The following is an 18,523-nucleotide window of genomic DNA, read 5'->3' as shown; positions in this document are numbered from 1 at the left end:
CCTTCATTGGTTAGCCCTGGAAGACCGGATCACTTTTAAAGCAATGACCATTGTCCATCACTGTATATATGGATCCACACCCGTATACCTAAAAAAACAAATAACCACATACGAACCTTGCCACACCTTAAGATCCAAGGCGCAAGGGTTTGTGAAAGTAAGTCACTCCGAAAAAGATAATGGACTTGGACGAGCATTCCCTACCAAAGCGGCATCTAAGTGGAACGAGCTCCCAAACAGCCTAAGGCTAGGATCTAATTACCTATCCTTTAGGAAAAAACTGAAGACACTGTTGTTCAAATAAAGGACCTGCATAAATACTAATGTACATGTAATGTAATCTACTCAGAACCAGTAATCTTACTCTACTGTCCCGTCACTTTTCTGTTGTACTTGTCTTCATGTAATGCGCCCTGATGCCTGCGAGCTTCGGCGCTATAGAAATAAATAAATAAATAAGGGCCCAATAGTTTGTGTAACCAATGGCAAGTCTTGTATTTAGTGACGTTCATAGTGACCTGTTTGAAGGGTGGGCTTAGTAGTCCCACCCGATGTTGAAGAGCCTATCACTTTCTTCGACTACTATGGAACGTATACCTAGATGTTCCCTCTAAGCCTATCACATTTGCCACTAGGTCTTTGTAGTTTGCCACGTAGGATGACGTTAGCAATACGTAGGTTAACGTCAGCAATGATGGGTTTTAGAATGTTTTTTATGAATTTCGTTGAGATCATGCTGTGAGACGTCCGTTGATGTCCGTTGTACTCCCTGCTTTAGATTATTGACATTAAAACAACTTCCTGAGTTGTTTTGATTATTGATGTTTGAGTATCTTCTGCATCCCCATTCATCTCAAAGTATTTCTACCTCGTCTTAAAGGGCTGTGTCGGCTGTCCCGGTTCAATACTGTGTTTGATTTTTAGATGTCTACATAATCTTGCTCCTACTTATCTTGTGGAAAAGGTGACTTGGTATCAACCTAAATGACCACTGCATTCGGCAGATCAGCTGCTATTAGTAATTCCTCCCTCTCTCTGTATCTCCAGAGGAGACCGACGTTTTGCAGTCTATGGACCCAGGCTATGGAAAACCTTGCCTTGGGAACTTAGAAACATGACAGAGCTAATACAGTTCGGAAAATCACTAAAGGCATTCTTATTCAAATAAATGATAGAATCAGATCTTTTGGTAGGAGCTCTCTAAGATTTTGTGTTGGAATATGGAGTGGAATATGGAACCTGGAAACATCTGCGCCCAGATGCAGTTGTCCCTGCTCGGTGTGCCACGTTGTAAGTACTTCAAATCAAATCAAATCATGTTGATGTCTCCTCACCGTCTCGACCTCATAGAGGGAGGACTGGTCATGGCTCCTCCCTTTCTCATCCGCATTCCGGGATGCATGGTCATGGCTCATTCCTTTATCCCCTCATACAGCGAGGCATGTTGATGTCTCCTCCCCGTCTCGCCTTCATAAAGGGTTGCATGTTTATATCTTCTCCTTGCCTCGCCATGGATGCTTGTTCATATCTGCTCCCTGTCTCTCCTCCATAAAGATATGCATGTTTATATCTCCTCCCTGTGTGGTCTTCATGAAGACATGCATCTTCATGATAAGTCTTTGTCTAGCCCTCATTCAGGCATGCATGTTAATGTCTCCTCCTTCTCACGTCCTAATTCAGGGATGCAATGTAATGTCTCCTTCCTGTCACACTCTCATACAGGGATGCAATGTGTATGTATCCTCCCTGTATTGTTGTCATACAGGCACGCATATTCCTGATGACTCCTTGTTTAGCCCTCATTCATGCATTCATGTTCATGCGTCCTCCACGTTATGTCCTTATAAAGGGATGCATGTTCATGATGACTCCTTATCACTCCCTCAAAAAGGGATGCATGTTAATGTCTCCTCCTTGTCACACCTGCGTACAGAGAAGCATGTTCATGCCACCTCGTTCTCTTGCTTTCATACAGGTATTTTATCTCCTCCCTGTCTCACCCTCAGGAAGGGATGCATGGCCAATGCTCCTTCCTGTCTCGCCCGCATACATGGATGCACATTCACGCCTCCTAGTGCTCTGGGCTTCATACGGGGATCATATTTCCTCCCTGTCTCACCCTCATGCAGGGATGCATGACCAATGCTCCTTCCCTTCTCGCCTGCATACATGGATGCACGTTCACGCCTCCTCCTTCTCTCAGCTTCATACGGGGATCATATCTCCTCCCTGTCTCACCCTCATGCAGGGATGCATGACCAATGCTCCCTCCCTTCTCGCCTGCATACATGGATGCACGTTCACGCCTCCTCGTCCTTTCGGCTTCATACGGGGATCATATCTCCTCCCTGTCTCACCCTCATGCAGGGATGCATGACCAATGCTCCTTCCCTTCTCGGCTGCATACATGGATGCACGTTCACGCCTCCTCCTTCTCTCGGCTTCATACGGGGATCATATCTCCTCCCTGTCTCACCCTCAGGAAGAGATGCATGACCCTGGCTCCTCCCTTTCTCGCCTGCATACATTGATGCACGTTCACGCCTCCTCCTTCTCTCGGCTTCATACGAGGATCATATCTCCTCCCTGTCTCACCCTCACCTCCAACATGTGTAACTTCTTCTTCTCTTTGACCTCTGGGGCATGGGTGGCTACTGCACAGCTCTAGATGTCGCCCACCTGCAAGGTGCTATGGAAAGCACTTTCCACATTGGACGTGCTATATTAACCCCCTCTCCCCAAATACAATAAAAATAAAGAAATATATGTGCTTCCACAATGTCTACCTTCTAATGTTTCATATGTGTAAGCACATTGCCCTCCTCCTGACCACATTCTACAACTATGTGCAATTGTTCCTTCCATAAACTGTCACTTCCTTGACCCTTTATTTATAATGACTGTTATACTCTCTCTCTTTCCGCCACAGTATAAAAAAGCCTAGCACACCTCATGATTGGACTAAGAAATTCCTGTCATTTAGTTGGAAATGATTTTCCCATTATCCCCAAAAACTCCTCACTTTGTCTAAGAACGCTTTTTTCACAGGACAATACAGATCAGATTGACTTGAAAGGTCCTTTCACGCGACTACAGAACGCCTCTCATTCCACTCAAAGATACGCCAGTGCCTACAATAGCCTAGGACGAGACTATGAGTCCCAATGTAGAAAGACCACAAGTCCACAGATATGCCTGTTTATTTAAACATCTGTATTATCATCAGCGTGTGACTGTAAAGGCGGGACCTCGCGCTCTCTGTAAGGCGCTCCATTGGCAACATCAGTTAAATGTCGTTGGTTCAATCCCTCGGGGATGTTGTTTTTATTCCCATTTGTAACTGGGAAATACTGTCGCTGCAATACATATGTCTTAATCAAGCTAGTGGTTATTGACGTAAATGGCAGTGTTATAATGTTTCATGTACTGCAAATGTCACCACATAATGCGCTCTTAATTAGATTTGGTTGAAATACATTACAGTTACCCGATGAAAAAGTGTGCAAAGAGCATTAAAGAAACAAAAGGTTCCTAACAGTAACATGACATATCGAATAGTTTCAGTCCTCCACAGAGATTGCCAATGTATTAATGGAAATTCTAAAATATCTGCCCAACTGCCGTGACATTGCCTCACCGCAATGCCGTGACTCGGATTCGATTCGAACCGAGGTTGCTGCGGCCACAACGCAGAGTACTAACCACTATACGATCACGGCGAGCTATTTGGGCTGCTACAGCATCATGTTCCACCTCTATCATAAGCTGTACTCCATCTGTGATGTCATGACTCATGTCTGAATTACAGGTTGGTTGTGTTGTCATCCATGCGAATAAGTGGACACCTGATCCCTAGTCACTTATTTAAGATCTCAATAATCAAGTCAGAATCCAAATGAAAGTCATCAAAGTGGAGCCAATTAGAAATAATATAGTTACACAAACCTGGCAATGGTGCGGCAGCCAGGGCCGATAATGGCCCGCCAGCCTCAGAGCAGGAAAGTGTGAGAGCATTCATGGTCTTGTGAGAGTTTACAGCTGTTATTGACCCTGTCCCCTTCCATTGCAGAGTTGTATCCCTATAAGAACCGCAGGGGCTCCCTCCTGGGTGCTAATAGTTAATTTTTTTTCACAGGAAAAGTGCTCTGCACCAATTGCACGTGCCAAATCTCCCGAAGGCCACCACCATAAAAACAGAAAAGGGAAAACGTCCCTTTGCCACGGCAGTAGGCAGGTGATGGAGATGACGAGGCCAGGAGGAGAGGGGGTAAATGGGGTTGCATGGGACCTACGAAGAGGGGTGGCGGGCTGGCATTGGGAGGGTGGTGGCGGAAAAAATATTGAGGCTGGGATAGAGAGGCGCTGGAGTTCCAGAAAGAACACAGGCAGTGATCACAGTTTCCAGCTGGCGTTCGCAGCCTTATGATTATGTTTATGTTTATTGATTTATACCGCGCACAAGGTACCCTAAGGCTTATAGGCGCCGACAAAACAACAAAGTGGCATAATGAGCATAACAAGAACAAACAACATTAAGCTCCGAAAACATGTACTGACAAGGGGGCCACTGGCCATTCCCATGGAAGAAGGAAAACAACATCGTAAAGAAAAGAGGATAGGTTTATTTAACACTATTCGCACTTTTGTGAAGGCGGACATGTCCTGTACATTGGTGAGACTGTTTATAAAAGAGGGCAAACTACTAGACCCACAACCAATAATGATACAGTCAGTGTTATCTGTCTTGCACCAGTTGCTGATCTGTAGTCTCCGAAGAACTTTGAGGTCCTGTGCCCTTATACAATGGGGTCCCACTTTATTATTAAGCCGTGCTAAAACTTTATTTTTTAGTGACTCCCTGGATTCCACTTGCTTCGGCTTGTCCACACATTGATTAGAACGATGTTTCTTGGGTCCAATGCGAAACTCCTCATGTTGGAATCCGCAATTTCGGGCATGGTGGATTTTCTCTGGCGAATGTCCTTAAATGGAAGGGGAGCCATGAGTCGCCTGGGCTTCAGGAGAGGTGGTATACTCTCTTGTGATACTGTAGTCATTTGACAAGGAATGAACAGAGTTGTCTTGGATTTCCCAGATGTCCCTCTGTGAGTGAGCTCAATCGGCTCTGTTTGAGAGTCTGTATGAACTCTGTTCTCAAGAATGGACGTTTGGGAGGCCTTTTCCTCTCTAGTAAACTTCACCTGAGAGGACTTCTGTAGAGATGACGATAAGGGCACAGACATATTTGACGAAACAGTGTCTACCCAGGAATAAAATTCCCCAAAGTTCGAACAGAATGCTAGATCCCGTAACATGTTATCCTTAAAGCATAGCCAATTGGCTATGGCTTTGGGCTCAACCAACTCCTTCACAGCTCTGGCTGCTGCTAACTCAGCCGGCTGATCTCGAGGAAAATGATGGCCTAAGGGGCCCGAGCTTTCTGGTGTAGCTCCACTATCTTTGAACAACTCCCCCTTAACCCCCAGATGTGCATTGTAAGGGGAATAGACCATTGGCTGAGGTTGTATGGAGGAGCCCGTAGGGGAGCAGGTGAAGCTATCGGTGCTCCTGAGAACCTCATTGCTATGTAGTATATTAGTGAGCAGAAGATGTTCTTGCTGCAATTTCAGTCTCCTCGCGGCACTTAAGGCTAAAACTTCTGAAAATCTATTATCCCTCCTTTGGGGAGCCTGATGTATTACCTGTATGGGAGCAGCCGTATTGCTCGAGGCCGCGCACTGTCTGCAATCAGTCCCTTGTGATATTACCAGCGCCGGTATTTACAGAGGTGGTTGTGCCGGGGCCGGTAATACCGGCAACGGTGTTACTGCCAACTCGTAATTGACCAGAACGCTAAAAAGTCCTGTTCACCAGAATCACTGGCACTTTTACCACATACCAGCAAACTCGTAATGAGTCCCAATGTTTCCTAAGGGCTCCATATAAAGATTAAAAAGAAATGGAGATAAAATCGCCCCTGCGGTACTCCAAACGGTGCAATGTTGGGAGATCACTGTTCTTGTCTATTCGCTTTACGAGACTAACACTGACTGGTCTGTGAACCAGCCACTCAAATCTCCATTGCACCCTCTCAGTGAAACCAGGCAAGCATGTCTCTCTCACAAAAGCTGTCCCCAGGGATTCCCATCTCCACCTGGTCTTGCTCACAGTTCTCATCCGACGACATGTCTCTCGTCCACTCACTTTAGGAGACAGACACTGATTGGTGTGTCACCCACCTCCCTGAATATCAGCTGCACCCTCCTAGCAAAATCAGGCAAGTGTATCTCTCCCACAAGCTGCCCTCAGGGTTTACCAGCACTCCCTCCCAGGTGTGCCTTGTGCATGTGCCTTGTCAAAGAAAGGATGATCTTTAAAACCCTTGTCCTTACACACAAGTGTCTTCACGGCCAGGCCGCTCCCCCTAACTGGTGCAAAGGATCTCCAAACCCCCTGCCTCCAGACCTTCCAGAACTCCCTACTCAAACGTGATTACTGTTCCCAGGACACGCAAAGCCCGCGCCGGCGGCGCCAGTTTCCCAACTCTGTCAGCCACCCACTGGAACGCCCTCCTATTAGGACAATTGACTCCCATGCGGCCTTCCGCAAGGCCATCAAAACTAGTCTCTTTGTATGAACTAGCCTAGCCTTAAATACCCCTGCTGTACATGTTACCTAACAACTTGTTGTTCCCCCTTCTCTGTATTCTGCAACCACATGCCATGCAATGTAGCATGGTCTAAGTCTGTGTGTAACCTTGTACCATGCATTGTACCTTCCTCTAAGTTTATCTACTTGGGCGGGTTCACTGTAACCCTTAATCAAGCCTTCTAGAGCACTGTTATAGCACCTCAATGCCTGCGGGCTGTAGTGTGCTCTACAAATACAAATACATAAATACATTTCAGCCATCACAAGAAGACTGTGAGAAGGACCAAACAGCCTTTTACAATAAAATTCAAAAAGCTTGCTAAGTCATAAAATCCTGTAAGTTGGACGTCCAACCACACCATCTCCTGGATAACTTAGAGCATACCCCCCACGAGAGGAGTACATTCAAGTTCTCCCAATCTCTCTAGAGGACATGAACTCTATACTTTCTACCATTAGATGCACAGCCTGCTCCGAAAACATACTACCCCCCCCCAGCTTATACTGGACAATGCCAGGACTTTTGCCCCCTATCTTCGTAGAATGGTGAATGCTTCGTTTAGAGACAACAAAGTCCCTACAGCAATTAAAACAGTTACTGGTACACCCCTAGTAAAAAACCTGGATTAGACCTACACGGCCCTTCCAATCTCCGTCCAATAACTAACTGTAACTTTCTCCTAAAAATCTTGGACAAAGTCGCTACCACCCAACTCCAAAATTATGTCGACAGGAACAGCCTCCTACACACAGACACCCAACAATTGGGCTTTAGAGGAGCACATAGTACAGCGACGGCCCTGCTCCATCTTCAGACTAAAATGCTTAATATACTAGACGAGGGAAAAACAGGGATGCTGATATTATTAGACCTCTCAGCAGCATTTGATTTGCTCGACCATCAAAAACTCCACAAGGCTTTAGACAAATCAGGTAATCGTTCTTGAGGAGCCATAGACTGGGTAACATCCTTCCTCAAAGAGCAGAGCTCCAAGATCCACTGTGGTGACCACTTCTCCATACCCGACCTATAAATCATGGAGTACCCCAGGGGGCCATCCTATTGCCCCTTTTGTTCCATCTCTATCTGCAGCGTCTATGTACCCTATTAACCAACCTAGGGGTCTTCTTTACACATTTCGCCGATGTTACAGAACTTGTCATCAAAATATCTAGCTGTCATACCACTGACAATAATAAGCTTGCATGCAATTACAGCACCATCGAAGCCTGGATGTTGACAAATTGGCTTTGCCTCAACGGAAGCAAAACTGAGCTCATGATCTTTGGATCACACCAGGCAAGCGCTAAACTAGACACAGAATACACCACCTTTAAGATCAAAGACACAAATGTAAGGGTCTCTGGTAAGGTCAAGACACTAGGTGTCTACCTGCAAGCATCCTTGGAAGCGGAAGCCCACGTAACATACCTGAAAAACAGTTGCTGATACCACCAAAAACTGCTCAGCCGCATCAGGCCATTAGTGAGTAAACAAAACAGCACCATTATCGCCAGAGCCACCATCTCATCCAGACTGGACTACGGGAATGCACTACTTAAGGGGGGCCAATAAAAAATGCATCAAACAATGTCAGGTCATACAGAACAATGCAGTAAGGACAATTACCAAGAAAAAAAGGGAGGAACATATTACAGAAGACAGAAAGGCCCTTCATTGGTTAGCCCTGGAAGACCGGATCACTTTTAAAGCAATGACCATTGTCCATCACTGTATATATGGATCCGCACCCGTATACCTAAAAAAACAAATAACCACATACGAACCTTGCCACACCTTAAGATCCAAGGCGCAAGGGTTTGTGAAAGTAAGTCACTCCGAAAAAGATAATGGACTTGGACGAGCCTTCCCTACCAAAGCGGCAACTAAGTGGAACGAGCTCCCAAACAGCCTAAGGCTAGGATCTAATTACCTATCCTTTAGGAAAAAACTGAAGACACTGTTGTTCAAATAAAGGACCTGCATAAATACTAATGTACATGTAATGTAATCTACTCAGAACCAGTAATCTTACTCTACTGTCCGGTTACTTTTCTGTTGTACTTGTCTTCATGTAATGCGCCCTGATGCCTGCGAGCTTCGGCGCTATAGAAATAAATAAATAAATAAGGGCCCAATAGTTTGTGTAACCAATGGCAAGTCTTGTATTTAGTGACGTTCATAGTGACCTGTTTGAAGGGTGGGCTTAGTAGTCCCACCCGATGTTGAAGAGCCTATCACTTTCTTCGACTAGTATGGAACGTATACCTAGATGTTCCCTCTAAGCCTATCACATTTGCCACTAGGTCTTTGTAGCTTGCCACGTAGGATGACGTTAGCAATACGTAGGTTAACGTCAGCAATGATGGGTTTTAGAATGTTTTTTATGAATTTCGTTGAGATCATGCTGTGAGACGTCCGTTGATGTCCGTTGTACTCCCTGCTTTAGATTATTGACATTAAAACAACTTCCTGAGTTGTTTTGATTATTGATGTTTGAGTATCTTCTGCATCCCCATTCATCTCAAAGTATTGCTACCTCGTCTTAAAGGGCTGTGTGGGCTGTCCCTGTTCAATAGTGTGTTTGATTTTTAGATGTCTACATAATCTTGCTCCTACTTATCTTGTGGAAAAGGTGACTTGGTATCAACCTAAATGACCACTGCATTCGGCAGATCAGCTGCTATTAGTAATTCCTCCCTCTCTCTGTATCTCCAGAGGAGACCGACGTTTTGCAGTCTATGGACCCAGGCTATGGAAAACCTTGCCTTGGGAACTTAGAAACATGACAGAGCTAATACAGTTCGGAAAATCACTAAAGGCATTCTTATTCAAATAAATGATAGCATCAGATCTTTTGGTAGGAGCTCTCTAAGATTTTAAATTGGAATATTGAGTGGAATATGGAACCTGGAAACATCTGCTCCCAGATGCAGTTGTCCCTGCTCGGTGTGCCACGTTGTAAGTACTTCAAACCAAATCAAATCATGTTGATGTCTCCTCACCGTTTCGACCTCATAGAGGGAGGACTGGTCATGGCTCCTCCCTTTTTCATCCGCATTCCGGGATGCATGGTCATGGCTCATTCCTTTATCCCCTCATACAGCGAGGCATGTTGATGTCTCCTCCCCGTCTCGCCTTCATAAAGGGTTGCATGTTTATATCTTCTCCTTGCCTCGCCAGGGATGCATGTTCATATCTGCTCCCTGTCTCTCCTCCATAAAGATATGCATGTTTATATCTCCTCCCTGTGTGGTCTTCATGAAGACATGCATCTTCATGATAAGTCTTTGTCTAGCCCTCATTCAGGCATGCATGTTAATGTCTCCTCCTTCTCACGTCCTAATTCAGGGATGCAATGTAATGTCTCCTTCCTGTCACACTCTCATACAGGGATGCAATGTGTATGTCTCCTCCCTTTATTGTTGTCATACAGGCATGCATATTCCTGATGACTCCTTGTTTAGCCCTCATTCAGGCATTCATGTTCATGCGTCCTCCACGTTATGTCCTTATAAAGGGATGCATGTTCATGATGACTCCTTATCACTCCCTCAAAAAGGGATGCATGTTAATGTCTCCTCCTTGTCACACCTGCGTACAGAGATGCATGTTCATGCCACCTCGTTCTCTTGCTTTCATAAAGGGATTTTATCTCCTCCCTGTCTCACCCTCAGGAAGGGATGCATGACCAATGCTCCTTCCTGTCTCGCCCGCATACATGGATGCACATTCACGCCTCCGAGTTCTCTCGGCTTCATACGGGGATCATATCTCCTCCCTGTCTCACCCTCATGCAGGGATGCATGACCAATGCTCCTTCCCTTCTCGCCTGCATACATGGATGCACGTTCACGCCTCCTCCTTCTCTCAGCTTCATACGTGGATCATATCTCCTCCCTGTCTCACCCTCATGCAGGGATGCATGACCAATGCTCCCTCCCTTCTCGCCTGCATACATGGATGCACGTTCACGCCTCCTCGTTCTCTCGGCTTCATACGGGGATCATATCTCCTCCCTGTCTCACCCTCATGCAGGGATGCATGACCAATGCTCCTTCCCTTCTCGGCTGCATACATGGATGCACGTTCACGCCTCCTCCTTCTCTAGGCTTCATACGGGGATCATATCTCCTCCCTGTCTCACCCTCAGGAAGGGATGCATGACCCTGACTCCTCCCTTTCTCGCCTGCATACATGGATGCACGTTCACGCCTCCTCCTTCTCTCGGCTTCATACGAGGATCATATCTCCTCCCTGTCTCACCCTCACCTCCAACATGTGTAACTTCTTCTTCTCTTTGACCTCTGGGGCATGGGTGGCTACTGCACAGCTCTAGATGTCGCCCACCTGCAAGGTGCTATGGGAAGCACTTTTCCACATTGGACGTGCTATATTAACCCCCTCTCCCCAAATACAATAAAAATAAAGAAATATATGTGCTTCCATAATGTCTACCTTCTAATGTTTCATATGTGTAAGCACATTGTCCTCCTCCTGACCACATTCTAATACTATGTGCAAATTGTTCCTTCCATAAACTGTCACTTCCTTGGCCCTTTATTTATAATGACTGTTATACTCTCTCTCTTTCCGCCACAGTATAAAAAAGCCTAGCACACCTCATGATTGGACTAAGAAATTCCTGTCATTTAGTTGCAAATGATTTTCCCATTATCCCCAAAAACTCCTCACTGTGTCTAAGAACGCTTTTTTTCACAGGACAATACATATCAGATTGACTTGAAAGGTCCTTTCACGCGACTACAGAACGCCTCTCATTCCACTCAAAGATACTCCAGTGCCTACAATAGCCTAGGACTAGACTATGAGTCCCAATGTAGAAAGACCACAAGTCCACAGATATGCCTGTTTATTTAAACATCTGTATTATCATCAGCGTGTGACTGTAAAGGCGGGACCTCGCGCTCTCTGTAACGCGCTCCATTGGCAACATCAGTTAAATGTCGTTGGTTCAATCCCTCGCGGATGTTGTTTTTATTCCCATTTGTAACTGGGAAATACTGTCGCTGCAATACATATGTCTTAATCAAGCTAGCGGTTATTGACGTAAATGGCAGTGTTATAATGTTTCATGTACTGCAAATGTCACCACATAATGCGCTCTTAATTAGATTTGGTTGAAATACATTACAGTCACCCGATGAAAAAGTGTGCAAAGAGCATTAAAGAAACAAAAGGTACAGTACCAGGATATATCGAATTGTTTCAGTCCTCCACAGAGATTGCCAATGTATTAATGGAAATTCTAAAATATCTGCCCAACTGCCGTGACATTGCCTCACCGCAATGCCGTGACTCGGATTCGAACCGAGGTTGCTGCGGCCACAACGCAGAGTACTAACCACTATACGATCACGGCGAGCTACTTGGGCTGCTAGAGTGCCTTGTTCCACCTCTATCATAAGCTGTACTCCATCCGTGATGTCATGACTCATGTTTGAATTACAGGTTGGTTGTGTTGTCATCCATGCGAATAAGTGGACACCTGATCCCTAGTCACTTATTTAAGATCTCAATAATCAAGTCAGAATCCAAATGAAAGTCATCAAAGTGGAGCCAATTAGAAATAATATAGTTACACAAACCTGGCAATGGTGCGGCAGCCAGGGCCGATAATGGCCCGCCAGCCTGAGAGCAGGAAAGTGTGAGAGCAGTGATGGTCTTGTGAGAGTTTACAGCTGTTATTGACCCTGTCCCCTTCCATTGCAGAGTTTTATCCCTATAAGAACCGCAGGGGCTCCCTCCTGGGTGCTAATAGTTAATTTTTTTTCACAGGAAAAGTGCTCTGCACCAATTGCACGTGTCAAATCTCCCAAAGGCCACCACCATAAAAACAGAAAAGGGAAAACGTCCCTTTGCCACGGCAGTAGGCAGGTGATGGAGATGACGAGGCCAGGAGGAGAGGGGGTAAATGGGGTTGCATGGGACCTACGAAGAGGGGTGGCGGGCTGGCATTGGGAGGGTGGTGGCGGAAAAAATATTGAGGCTGGGATAGAGAGGCGCTGGAGTTCCAGAAAGAACACAGGCAGTGATCACAGTTTCCAGCTGGCGTTCGCAGCCTTATGTTTATGTTTATTGATTTATACCGCGCACAAGGTACCCTAAGGCTTATAGGCGCCGACAAAACAACAAAGTGGCATAATGAGTATAACAAGAACAAACAACATTAAGCTCCGAAAACATGTACTGACAAGGGGGCCACTAGGCCATTCCCATGGAAGAAGGAAAACAACATCGTAAAGAAAAGAGGATAGGTTAATTTAACACTATTCGCACTTTTGTGAAGGCGGACATGTCCTGTACATTGGTGAGACTGTTTATAAAAGAGGGCAAACTACTAGGCCCACAACCAATAATGATACAGTCAGTGTTATCTGTCTTGCACCAGTTGCTGATCTGTAGTCTCCGAAGAACTTTGAGGTCCTGCGCCCTTATACAATTGGGTCCCACTTTATTACTAAGCCGTGCTAAAACTTTATTTTTTAGTGACTCCCTGGATTCCACTTGCTTCGGCTTGTCCACATTGATCAGAACGATGTTTCTTGGGTCCAATGCGAAACTCCTCATGTTGGAATCCGCAATTTCGGGCATGGTGGATTTTCTCTGGCGAATGTCCTTAAATGGAAGGGGAGCCATGAGTCGCCTGGGCTTCAGAAGAGGTGGTATACTCTCTTGTGATACTGTAGTCATTTGACAAGGAATGAACAGAGTTGTCTTGGATTTCCCAGATGTCCCTCTGTGAGTGAGCTCAATCGGCTCTGTTTGAGAGTCTGTATGACCTCTGTTCTCAAGAATGGACGTTTGAGAGGCCTTTTCCTCTCTAGTAAACTTCACCTGAGAGGACTTCTGTAGAGATGACGATAAGGGCACAGACATATTTGACGAAACAGTGTCTACCCAGGAATAAAATTCCCCAAAGTTCGAACAGATTGCTAGATCCCGTAACATGTTATCCTTAAAGCATAGCCAATTGGCTATGGCTTTGGGCTCAACCAACTCCTTCACAGCTCTGGCTGCTGCTAACTCAGCCGGCTGATCTCGAGGAAAATGATGTCCTAAGGGGCCCGAGCTTTCTGGTGTAGCTCCACTATCTTTGAACAACTCCCCCTTAACCCCCAGATGTGCATTGTAAGGTGAATAGACCATTGGCCGAGGATGTATGGAGGAGCCCGTAGGGGAGCAGGTGAAGCTATCGGTGCTCCTGGGAACCTCATTGCTATGTAGTATATTAGTGAGCAGAAGATGTTCTTGCTGCAATTTCAGTCTCCTCGCGGCACTTAAGGCTAAAACTTCTGAAAATCTATTATCCCTCCTTTGGGGAGCCTGATGTATTACTTGTATGGGAGCAGCCATATTGCTCGAGGCCGCGCACTGTCTGCAATCAGTCCCTTGTGATATTACCAGCTCCGGTATTTACAGAGGTGGTTGTGCCGGGGCCGGTAATACCGGCAACGGTGTTACTGCCAACTCGTAATTGACCAGAACGCTAAAAAGTCCTGTTCACCAGAATCACTGGCACTTTTACCACATACCAGCAAACTCGTAATGAGTCCCAATGTTTCCTAAGGGCTCCATATAAAGATTAAAAAGAGATGGAGATAAAATCGCCCTGCGGTACTCCAAACGGTGCAATGTTGGGAGATCACTGTTCTTGTCTATTCGCTTTACGAGACTAACACTGACTGGTCTGTGAACCAGCCACTCAAATCTCCATTGCACCCTCTCAGTGAAACCAGGCAAGCATGTCTCTCTCACAAAAGCTGTCCCCAGGGATTCCCATCTCCACCTGGTCTTGCTCACAGTTCTCATCCGACGACATGTCTCTCGTCCACTCACTTTAGGAGACAGACACTGATTGGTGTGTCACCCACCTCCCTGAATATCAGCTGCACCCTCCTAGCAAAATCAGGCAAGTGTATCTCTCCCACAAGCTGCCCTCAGGGTTTACCAGCACTCCCTCCCAGGTGTGCCTTGTGCATGTGCCTTGTCAAAGAAAGGATGATCTTTAAAACCCTTGTCCTTACACACAAGTGTCTTCACGGCCAGGCCGCTCCCCCTAACTGGTCCAAAGGATCTCCAAACCCCCTGCCTCCAGACCTTCCAGAACTCCCTACTCAAACGTGATTACTGTTCCCAGGACACGCAAAGCCCGCGCCGGCGGCGCCAGTTTCCCAACTCTGTCAGCCACCCACTGGAACGCCCTCCTATTAGGACAATTGACTCCCATGCGGCCTTCCGCAAGGCCATCAAAACTAGTCTCTTTCTATGAACTAGCCTAGCCTTAAATACCCCTGCTGTACCTGTTACCTAACAACTTGTTGTTCCCCCTTCTCTGTATTCTGCAACCACATGCCATGCAATGTAGCATGGTCTAAGTCTGTGTGTAACCTTGTACCATGCATTGTACCTTCCTCTAAGTTTATCTACTTGGACGGGTTCCCAGTGAACCCTTAATCAAGCCTTCTAGAGCACTGTTATAGCACCTCGATGCCTGCGGGCTGTAGTGTGCTCTACAAATACAAATAAATAAATACATTTCAGCCATCACAAGAAGACTGTGAGAAGGACCAAACAGACTTTTACAATAAAATTCAAAAAGCTTGCTAAGTCATAAAATCCTGTAAGTTGGACGTCCAACCACACCTTCTCCTGGATAACTTAGAGCATACCCCCCACGAGAGGAGTACATTCAAGTTCTCCCAATCTCTCTAGAGGACATGAACTCTATACTTTCTACCATTAGATGCACAGCCTGCTCCGAAAACATACTACCCCCCCCTAGCTTATACTGGACAATGCCAGGACTTTTGCCCCCTATCTTCGTAGAATGGTGAATGCTTCGTTTAGAGACAACAAAGTCCCTACCACAATTAAAACAGTTACTGGTACACTCCTAGTCCAAAAACCTGGATTAGACCTACACGGCCCTTCCAATCTCCGTCCAATAACTAACTGTAACTTTCTCCTAAAAATCTTGGACAAAGTCGCTACCACCCAACTCCAAAATTATGTCGACAGGAACAGCCTCCTACACACAGACACCCAACAATTGGGCTTTAGAGGAGCACATAGTACAGCGACGGCCCTGCTGGACCTTCAGACTAAAATGCTTAATATATTAGACGAGGGAAAAACAGGGATGCTGATATTATTAGACCTCTCAGCAGCATTTGATTTGCTCGACCATCAAAAACTCCACAAGGCTTTAGACAAATCAGGTAATCGTTCTCGAGGAGCCATAGACTGGGTAACATCCTTCCTCAAAGAGCAGAGCTCCAAGATCCACTGTGGTGACCACTTCTCCATACCCGACCTATAAATCATGGAGTACCCCAGGGGGCCATCCTATTGCCCCTTTTGTTCCATCTCTATCTGCAGCGTCTATGTACCCTATTAACCAACCTAGGGGTCTTCTTTACACATTTCGCCGATGTTACACAACTTGTCATCAAAATATCTAGCTGTCATACCACTGACAATAATAAGCTTGCATGCAATTACAGCACCATCGAAGCCTGGATGTTGACAAATTGGCTTTGCCTCAACGGAAGCAAAACTGAGCTCATGATCTTTGGATCACACAAGGCAAGCGCTAAACTAGACACAGAATACACCACCTTTAAGATCAAAGACACAAATGTAAGGGTCTCTGATAAGGTCAAGACACTAGGTGTCCACCTGCAAGCATCCTTGGAAGCGGAAGCCCACGTAACATACCTGAAAAACAGTTGCTGATACCACCAAAAACTGCTCAGCCGCATCAGGCCATTAGTGAGTAAACAAAACAGCACCATTATCGCCAGAGCCACCATCTCATCCAGACTGGACTACGGGAATGCACTACTTAAGGGGGGGGGCAATAAAAAATGCATCAAACAATGTCAGGTCATACAGAACAATGCAGTAAGGACAATTACCAAGAAAAAAAAGGAGGAACATATTACAGAAGACAGAAAGGCCCTTCATTGGTTAGCCCTGGAAGACCGGATCACTTTTAAAGCAATGACCATTGTCCATCACTGTATATATGGATCCGCACCCGTATACCTAAAAAAACAAATAACCACATACGAACCTTGCCACACCTTAAGATCCAAGGCGCAAGGGTTTGTGAAAGTAAGTCACTCCGAAAAAGATGATGGACTTGGACGAGCCTTCCCTACCAAAGCGGCAACTAAGTGGAACGAGCTCCCAAACAGCCTAAGGCTAGGATCTAATTACCTATCCTTTAGGAAAAAACTGAAGACACTGTTGTTCAAATAAAGGACCTGCATAAATACTAATGTACATGTAATGTAATCTACTCAGAACCAGTAATCTTACTCTACTGTCCCGTCACTTTTCTGTTGTACTTGTCTTCATGTAATGCGCCCTGATGCCTGCGAGCTTCGGCGCTATAGAAATAAATAAATAAATAAGGGCCCAATAGTTTGTGTAACCAATGGCAAGTCTTGTATTTAGTGACGTTCATAGTGACCTGTTTGAAGGGTGGGCTTAGTAGTCCCACCCGATGTTGAAGAGCCTATCACTTTCTTCGACTAGTATGGAACGTATGCCTAGATGTTCCCTCTAAGCCTATCACATTTGCCACTAGGTCTTTGTAGTTTGCCACGTAGGATGACGTTAGCAATACGTAGGTTAACGTCAGCAATGATGGGTTTTAGAATGTTTTTTATGAATTTCGTTGAGATCATGCTGTGAGACGTCCGTTGATGTCCGTTGTACTCCCTGCTTTAGATTATTGACATTAAAACAACTTCCTGAGTTGTTTTGATTATTGATGTTTGAGTATCTTCTGCATCCCCATTCATCTCAAAGTATTGCTACCTCGTCTTAAAGGGCTGTGTGGGCTGTCCCGGTTCAATAGTGTGTTTGATTTTTAGATGTCTACATAATCTTGCTCCTACTTATCTTGTGGAAAAGGTGACTTGGTATCAACCTAAATGACCACTGCATTCGGCAGATCAGCTGCTATTAGTAATTCCTCCCTCTCTCTGTATCTCCAGAGGAGACCGACGTTTTGCAGTCTATGGACCCAGGCTATGGAAAACTTGCCTTGGGAACTTAGAAACATGACAGAGCTAATACAGTTCGGAAAATCACTAAAGGCATTCTTATTCAAATAAATGATAGAATCAGATCTTTTGGTAGGAGCTCTCTAAGATTTTGTGTTGGAATATGGAGTGGAATATGGAACCTGGAAACATCTGCTCCCAGATGCAGTTGTCCCTGCTCGGTGTGCCACGTTGTAAGTACTTCAAATCAAATCAAATCATGTTGATGTCTCCTCACCGTTTCGACCTCATAGAGGGAGGACTGGTCATGGCTCCTCCCTTTTTCATCCGCATTCCGGGATGCATGGTCATGGCTCATTCCTTTATCCCCTCATACAGCGAGGCATGTTGATGTCTCCTCCCGTCTCGCCTTCATAAAGGGTTGCATGTTTATATCTTCTCCTTGCCTCGCCAGGGATGCATGTTCATATCTGCTCCCTGTCTCTCCTCCATAAAGATATGCATGTTTATATCTCCTCCCTGTGTGGTCTTCATGAAGACATGCATCTTCATGATAAGTCTTTGTCTAGCCCTCATTCAGGCATGCATGTTAATGTCTCCTCCTTCTCACGTCCTAATTCAGGGATGCAATGTAATGTCTCCTTCCTGTCACACTCTCATACAGGGATGCAATGTGTATGTCTCCTCCCTGTATTGTTGTCATACAGGCATGCATATTCCTGATGACTCCTTGTTTAGCCCTCATTCAGGCATTCATGTTCATGCGTCCTCCACGTTATGTCCTTATAAAGGGATGCATGTTCATGATGACTCCTTATCACTCCCTCAAAAA

The 18,523-nt window shown here is 45.6% G+C and overlaps 1 non-coding gene across 1 annotated transcript; it reads right to left on the bottom strand.

Moving 5' to 3' along the window:
- Positions 1–11,963: 11,963 nt before the first annotated feature.
- Positions 11,964–12,035, bottom strand: TRNAH-GUG (transfer RNA histidin (anticodon GUG)). Its single transcript has one exon. It is a non-coding gene; the product is annotated as a tRNA-His (tRNA).
- Positions 12,036–18,523: the final 6,488 nt, after the last annotated feature.

This window comes from Ambystoma mexicanum (assembly GCF_040938575.1).
Source record: "Ambystoma mexicanum isolate Mex_15411 chromosome 12 unlocalized genomic scaffold, UKY_AmexF1_1 Mex_chr12_unloc.1, whole genome shotgun sequence".
NCBI lineage: Eukaryota > Metazoa > Chordata > Amphibia > Caudata > Ambystomatidae > Ambystoma > Ambystoma mexicanum.
Note: the sequence above shows the minus strand (reverse complement) of the source record. Positions and strands in the feature narration are given on the sequence as shown.